Here is an 8220-nt window from a genome sequence, read left to right as displayed (position 1 = left end):
GAAGTCCTTTTATTGTTGAGGATAGCTTTAGTTATCCTGGGTTTTTTGTTATTTCAGATGAATTTGCAAATTGTTCTGTCTAACTCTTTGAAGAATTGGATTGGTATTTTGATGGGGATTGCATTGAATCTGTAGACTGCTTTTGGTAAAATGGCCGTTTTTACTATATTAATCCTGCCAATCCATGAGCATGGGAGATCTTTCCATCTTCTGAGGTCTTCTTCAATTTCTTTCCTCAGTGTCTTGAAGTTCTTATTGTACAGATCTTTTACGTGCTTGGTTAAAGTCACACCGAGGTACTTTATATTATTTGGGTCTATTATGAAGGGTGTCGTTTCTCTAATTTCTTTCTCGGCTTGTTTCTCTTTTGTATAGAGGAAGGCAACTGATTTATTTGAGTTAATTTTATACCCAGCCACTTTGCTGAAGTTGTTTATCAGCTTTAGTAGTTCTCTGGTGGAACTTTTGGGATCACTTAAATATACTATCATGTCATCTGCAAATAGTGATATTTTGACTTCTTCTTTTCCGATCTGTATCCCCTTGATCTCCTTTTGTTGTCTGATTGCTCTGGCTAGAACTTCAAGAACTATATTGAATAAGTAGGGAGAGAGTGGGCAGCCTTGTCTAGTCCCTGATTTTAGTGGGATTGCTTCAAGTTTCTCTCCATTTAGTTTAATGTTAGCAACTGGTTTGCTGTATATGGCTTTTACTATGTAGTTTAGGTATGGGCCTTGAATTCCTATTCTTCCCAGGACTTTTATCATGAAGGGGTGTTGAATTTTGTCAAATGCTTTCTCAGCATCTAATGAAATGATCATGTGGTTCTGTTCTTTCAGTTTGTTTATATAATGGATCACGTTGATGGTTTTCCTTATATTAAACCATCCCTGCATGTCTGGGATGAAGCCTACTTGATCATGGTGGATGATTGTTTTGATGTGCTCTTGGATTCGGTTTGCCAGAATTTTATTGAGTATTTTTGCGTCGATATTCATAAGGGAAATTGGTCTGAAGTTCTCTTTCTTTGTTGTGTCTTTGTGTGGTTTAGGTATAAGAGTAATTGTGGCTTCGTAGAAGGAATTCGGTAGTGCTCCATCTGTTTCAATTTTGTGGAATAGTTTGGATAATATTGGTATGAGGTCTTCTATGAAGGTTTGATAGAATTCTGCACTAAACCCGTCTGGACCTGGGCTCTTTTTGGTTGGGAGACCTTTAATGACTGCTTCTATTTCCTTAGGAGTTATGGGGTTGTTTAACTGGTTTATCTGTTCCTGATTTAACTTCGATACCTGGTATCTGTCTAGGAAATTGTCCATTTCCTGAACATTTTCAAATTTTGTTGAATATAGGTTTTTATAGTAAGATCTGATGATTTTTTGACTTTCCTCTGATTCTGTAGTTATGTCTCCCTTTTCATTTCTGATTTTGTTAATTTGGACGCACTCTCTGTGTCCTCTCGTTAGTCTGGCTAAGGGTTTATCTATCTTGTTGATTTTCTCAAAGAACCAACTTTTGGTTCTGTTGATTCTTTCTATGGTCCTTTTTGTTTCTACTTGGTTGATTTCAGCTCTGAGTTTGATTATTTCCTGCCTTCTACTCCTCCTGGGTGTATTTGCTTCTTTTTGTTCTAGAGCTTTTAGGTGTGCTGTCAAGCTGCTGACATATGCTCTTTCCTGTTTCTTTCTGCAGGCACTCAGCGCTATGAGTTTTCCTCTTAGCACAGCTTGCATTGTGTCCCATAATTTTGGGTATGTTGTATCTTCATTTTCATTAAATTCTAAAAAGTTTTTAATTTCTTTCTTTATTTCTTCCTTGACCAGGTTATCATTGAGTAGAGCATTGTTCAATTTCCACGTATATGTGGGCATTCTTCCCTTATTGTTATTGAAGACCAGTTTTAGGCCGTGGTGGTCCGATAGCACGCATGGGATTATTTCTATCTTTCTGTACCTGTTGAGGCCCGTTTTTTGACCAATTATATGGTCAATTTTGGAGAAAGTACCATGAGGAGCTGAGAAGAAGGTATATCCTTTTGCTTTAGGATAGAATGTTCTATAAATATCCGTTAAGTCCATTTGGCTCATGACTTCTCTTAGTCTGTCGACATCACTGTTTAATTTCTGTTTCCATGATCTGTCCATTGATGAGAGTGGGGTGTTGAAATCTCTCACTATTATTGTGTGAGGTGCAATGTGTGTTTTGAGCTTTAGTAAGGTTTCTTTTACATATGTAGGTGCCCTTGTATTTGGGGCATTGATATTTAGGATTGAGAGTTCATCTTGGTGGAGTTTTCCTTTGATGAAAAGGAAAACTTATCTTTTTTGATGACTTTTAGTTGGAAATTGATTTTATTTGATATTAGAATGGCTACTCCAGCTTGCTTCTTCTGACCATTTGCTTGGAAAGTTGTTTTGCAGCCTTTCACTCTGAGGTAGTGTCTGTCTTGGTCTCTGAGGTGTGTTTCCTGTAGGCAGCAGAATGCAGGGTCCTCGTTGCGTATCCAGTTTGTTAATCTTTGTCTTTTTATTGGGGAGTTGAGGCCATTGATATTGAGAGATATTAAGGAATAGTGATTATTGCTTCCCGTTATATTCATATTTGGATGTGAGGTTATGTTTGTGTGCTTTCATTCTCTTTGTTTTGTTGCCAAGACGATTAGTTTCTTGCTTCTTCTAGGGTATAGCTTGCCTCCTTATGTTGGGCTTTACCATTTATTATCCTTTGTAGTGCTGGATTTGTAGAAAGATATTGTGTAAATTTGGTTTTGTCATGGAATATCTTGGTTTCTCCATCTATGTTAATTGAGAGTTTTGCAGGATACAGTAACCTGGGCTGGCAGTTGTGTTCTCTTAGGGTCTGTATGACATCTGTCCAGGATCTTCTGGCCTTCGTAGTTTCTGGCGAGAAGTCTGGTGTGATTCTCATAGGTCTCCCTTTATATGTTACTTGACCTTTTTCCCTTACTGCTTTTAATATTCTTTCTTTATTTTGTGCGTTTGGTGTTTTGACAATTATGTGACGGGAGGTGTTTCTTTATTGGTCCAATCTATTTGGAGTTCTGTAGGCTTCTTGCATGTCTATGGGTATCTCTTTTTTTAGGTTAGGGAAGTTTTCTTCTATGATTTTGTTGAAGATATTTACTGTTCCTTTGAGCTGGGAGTCTTCACTCTCTTCTATACCTATTATCCTTAGGTTTGATCTTCTCATTGAGTCCTGGATTTCCTGTATGTTTTGGACCAGTAGCTTTTTCAGCTTTACATTATCTTTGACAGTTGAGTCAATGATTTCTATGGAATCTTCTGCTCCTGAGATTCCCTCTTCCATCTCTTGTATTCTGTTGGTGAAGCTTGTACCTACAGCTCCTTGTCTCTTCTTTTGGTTTTCTATATCAAGGGTTGTTTCCATGTGTTCTTTCTTTCTTTTTTTTTTTTTTTTGCCATGTAAGATTGAATTTCTTTATGCTTTATGAATTGCACATTTTCAGGTTTAAAGCGATATGACTTTTTTTTTTATTAACTTGAGTATTTCTTATATACATTTCGAGTGTTATTCCCTTTCCCGGTTTCCGGGCAAACATCCCTCTCCCCCCTCCCCTTCCTTATGGGTGTTCCCTTCCCAACCCTCCCCCCATTGCCGCCCTCCCCCCATAGACTAGTTCATTGGGGGTTCAGTCTTAGCAGGACCCAGGGCTTCCCCTTCCACTGGTGCTCTTACTAGGATATTCATTGCTCCCTATGGGGTCAGAGTCCAGGGTCAGTCCATGTATAGTCTTTAGGTAGTGGCTTAGTCCCTGGAAGCTCTGGTTGCTTGGCATTGTTGTACTTTTGGGGTCTCGAGCCCCTTCAAGCTCTTCCAGTTCTTTCTCTGATTCCTTCAATAGGGGACCTATTCTCAGTTCAGTGGTTTGCTGCTGGCATTCGCCTCTGTATTTGCTGTATTCTGGCTGTGTCTCTCAGGAGCGATCTACATCCGGCTCCTGTCGGTCTGCACTTCTTTGCTTCATCCATCTTGTCTAATTGGGTGGCTGTATATGTATGGGCCACATGTGGGGCAGGCTCTGAATGGGTGTTCCTTCAGTCTCTGTTTTAATCTTTGCCTCTCCCTTCCCTGCCAAGGGTATTCTTTTTCCTCATTTAAAGAAGGAGTGAAGCATTCACATTTTGATCATCCGTCTTGAGTTTCATGTGTTCTGTGCATATAGGGTATTCAAGCATTTGGGCTAATATCCACTTATCAATGATTGCATACCATGTGTCTTTTTATGTGATTGGGTTACCTCACTCAGGATGATATTCTCCAGTTCCATCCATTTTCCTATGAATTTCATAAAGTCATTGTTTTTGACAGCTGAGAAATATTCCATTGTGTAGATGTACCACATTTTCTGTATCCATTCCTCTGTTGAAGGGCATCTGGGTTCTTTCCATTTTCTGGCTATTATAAATAAGGCTGCGATGAACATAGTGGAGCACGTGTCTCTTTTATATGTTGAGGCATCTTTTGGGTATATGCCCAAGAGAGGTATAGCTGGATCCTCAGGCAGTTCAATGTCCAATTTTCTGAGGAACCTCCAGACTGATTTCCAGAATGGTTTTACCAGTCTGCAATCCCACCAACAATGGAGGAGTGTTCCTCTTTCTCCACATCCTCGCCAGCATCTGCTGTCACCTGAGTTTTTGATCTTAGCCATTCTCACTGGTGTGAGGTGAAATCTCAGGGTTGTTTTGATTTGCATTTCCCTTATGACTAAAGATGTTGAACATTTCTTTAGGTGTTTCTCAGCCATTCGGCATTCCTCAGCTGTGAATTCTTTGTTTAGCTCTGAACCCCATTTTTTAATAGGGTTATTTGTTTCCCTGCGGTCTAACTTCTTGAGTTCTTTGTATATTTTGGATATAAGGCCTCTATCTGTTGTAGGATTGGTAAAGATCTTTTCCCAATCTGTTGGTTGCCGTTTTGTCCTAACCACCGGGTCCTTTGCCTTACAGAAGCTTTGCAGTTTTATGAGATCCCATTTGTCGATTCTTGATCTTAGAGCATAAGCCATTGGTGTTTTGTTCAGGAAATTTTTTCCAGTGCCCATGTGTTCCAGATGCTTCCCTAGTTTTTCTTCTATTAGTTTGAGTGTGTCTGGTTTGATGTGGAATTCCTTGATCCACTTGGACTTAAGCTTTGTACAGGGTGATAAGGATGGATCGATCTGCATTCTTCTACATGTTGCCCTCCAGTTGAACCAGCACCATTTGCTGAAAATGCTATCTTTTTTCCATTGGATGGTTTTGGCTCCTTTGTCAGAAATCAAGTGACCATAGGTGTGTGGGTTCATTTCTGGGTCTTCAATTCTATTCCATTGGTCTATCTGTCTGTCTCTGTACCAATACCATGCAGTTTTTATCACTATTGCTCTGTAATACTGCTTGAGTTCAGGGATAGTGATTCCCCCTGAAGTCCTTTTATTGTTGAGGATAGCTTTAGTTATCCTGGGTTTTTTGTTATTTCAGATGAATTTGCAAATTGTTCTGTCTAACTCTTTGAAGAATTGGATTGGTATTTTGATGGGGATTGCATTGAATCTGTAGACTGCTTTTGGTAAAATGGCCGTTTTTACTATATTAATCCTGCCAATCCATGAGCATGGGAGATCTTTCCATCTTCTGAGGTCTTCTTCAATTTCTTTCCTCAGTGTCTTGAAGTTCTTATTGTACAGATCTTTTACGTGCTTGGTTAAAGTCACACCGAGGTACTTTATATTATTTGGGTCTATTATGAAGGGTGTCGTTTCTCTAATTTCTTTCTCGGCTTGTTTCTCTTTTGTATAGAGGAAGGCAACTGATTTATTTGAGTTAATTTTATACCCAGCCACTTTGCTGAAGTTGTTTATCAGCTTTAGTAGTTCTCTGGTGGAACTTTTGGGATCACTTAAATATACTATCATGTCATCTGCAAATAGTGATATTTTGACTTCTTCTTTTCCGATCTGTATCCCCTTGATCTCCTTTTGTTGTCTGATTGCTCTGGCTAGAACTTCAAGAACTATATTGAATAAGTAGGGAGAGAGTGGGCAGCCTTGTCTAGTCCCTGATTTTAGTGGGATTGCTTCAAGTTTCTCTCCATTTAGTTTAATGTTAGCAACTGGTTTGCTGTATATGGCTTTTACTATGTAGTTTAGGTATGGGCCTTGAATTCCTATTCTTCCCAGGACTTTTATCATGAAGGGGTGTTGAATTTTGTCAAATGCTTTCTCAGCATCTAATGAAATGATCATGTGGTTCTGTTCTTTCAGTTTGTTTATATAATGGATCACGTTGATGGTTTTCCTTATATTAAACCATCCCTGCATGTCTGGGATGAAGCCTACTTGATCATGGTGGATGATTGTTTTGATGTGCTCTTGGATTCGGTTTGCCAGAATTTTATTGAGTATTTTTGCGTCGATATTCATAAGGGAAATTGGTCTGAAGTTCTCTTTCTTTGTTGTGTCTTTGTGTGGTTTAGGTATAAGAGTAATTGTGGCTTCGTAGAAGGAATTCGGTAGTGCTCCATCTGTTTCAATTTTGTGGAATAGTTTGGATAATATTGGTATGAGGTCTTCTATGAAGGTTTGATAGAATTCTGCACTAAACCCGTCTGGACCTGGGCTCTTTTTGGTTGGGAGACCTTTAATGACTGCTTCTATTTCCTTAGGAGTTATGGGGTTGTTTAACTGGTTTATCTGTTCCTGATTTAACTTCGATACCTGGTATCTGTCTAGGAAATTGTCCATTTCCTGAACATTTTCAAATTTTGTTGAATATAGGTTTTTATAGTAAGATCTGATGATTTTTTGACTTTCCTCTGATTCTGTAGTTATGTCTCCCTTTTCATTTCTGATTTTGTTAATTTGGACGCACTCTCTGTGTCCTCTCGTTAGTCTGGCTAAGGGTTTATCTATCTTGTTGATTTTCTCAAAGAACCAACTTTTGGTTCTGTTGATTCTTTCTATGGTCCTTTTTGTTTCTACTTGGTTGATTTCAGCTCTGAGTTTGATTATTTCCTGCCTTCTACTCCTCCTGGGTGTATTTGCTTCTTTTTGTTCTAGAGCTTTTAGGTGTGCTGTCAAGCTGCTGACATATGCTCTTTCCTGTTTCTTTCTGCAGGCACTCAGCGCTATGAGTTTTCCTCTTAGCACAGCTTGCATTGTGTCCCATAATTTTGGGTATGTTGTATCTTCATTTTCATTAAATTCTAAAAAGTTTTTAATTTCTTTCTTTATTTCTTCCTTGACCAGGTTATCATTGAGTAGAGCATTGTTCAATTTCCACGTATATGTGGGCATTCTTCCCTTATTGTTATTGAAGACCAGTTTTAGGCCGTGGTGGTCCGATAGCACGCATGGGATTATTTCTATCTTTCTGTACCTGTTGAGGCCCGTTTTTTGACCAATTATATGGTCAATTTTGGAGAAAGTACCATGAGGAGCTGAGAAGAAGGTATATCCTTTTGCTTTAGGATAGAATGTTCTATAAATATCCGTTAAGTCCATTTGGCTCATGACTTCTCTTAGTCTGTCGACATCACTGTTTAATTTCTGTTTCCATGATCTGTCCATTGATGAGAGTGGGGTGTTGAAATCTCTCACTATTATTGTGTGAGGTGCAATGTGTGTTTTGAGCTTTAGTAAGGTTTCTTTTACATATGTAGGTGCCCTTGTATTTGGGGCATTGATATTTAGGATTGAGAGTTCATCTTGGTGGAGTTTTCCTTTGATGAAAAGGAAAACTTATCTTTTTTGATGACTTTTAGTTGGAAATTGATTTTATTTGATATTAGAATGGCTACTCCAGCTTGCTTCTTCTGACCATTTGCTTGGAAAGTTGTTTTGCAGCCTTTCACTCTGAGGTAGTGTCTGTCTTGGTCTCTGAGGTGTGTTTCCTGTAGGCAGCAGAATGCAGGGTCCTCGTTGCGTATCCAGTTTGTTAATCTTTGTCTTTTTATTGGGGAGTTGAGGCCATTGATATTGAGAGATATTAAGGAATAGTGATTATTGCTTCCCGTTATATTCATATTTGGATGTGAGGTTATGTTTGTGTGCTTTCATTCTCTTTGTTTTGTTGCCAAGACGATTAGTTTCTTGCTTCTTCTAGGGTATAGCTTGCCTCCTTATGTTGGGCTTTACCATTTATTATCCTTTGTAGTGCTGGATTTGTAGAAAGATATTGTGTAAATTTGGTTTTGTCA

This window comes from Rattus norvegicus, chromosome 3 (genome assembly GCF_036323735.1).
Source record: "Rattus norvegicus strain BN/NHsdMcwi chromosome 3, GRCr8, whole genome shotgun sequence".
Lineage (NCBI taxonomy): Eukaryota > Metazoa > Chordata > Mammalia > Rodentia > Muridae > Rattus > Rattus norvegicus.
This window is presented reverse-complemented; position numbering follows the sequence as displayed.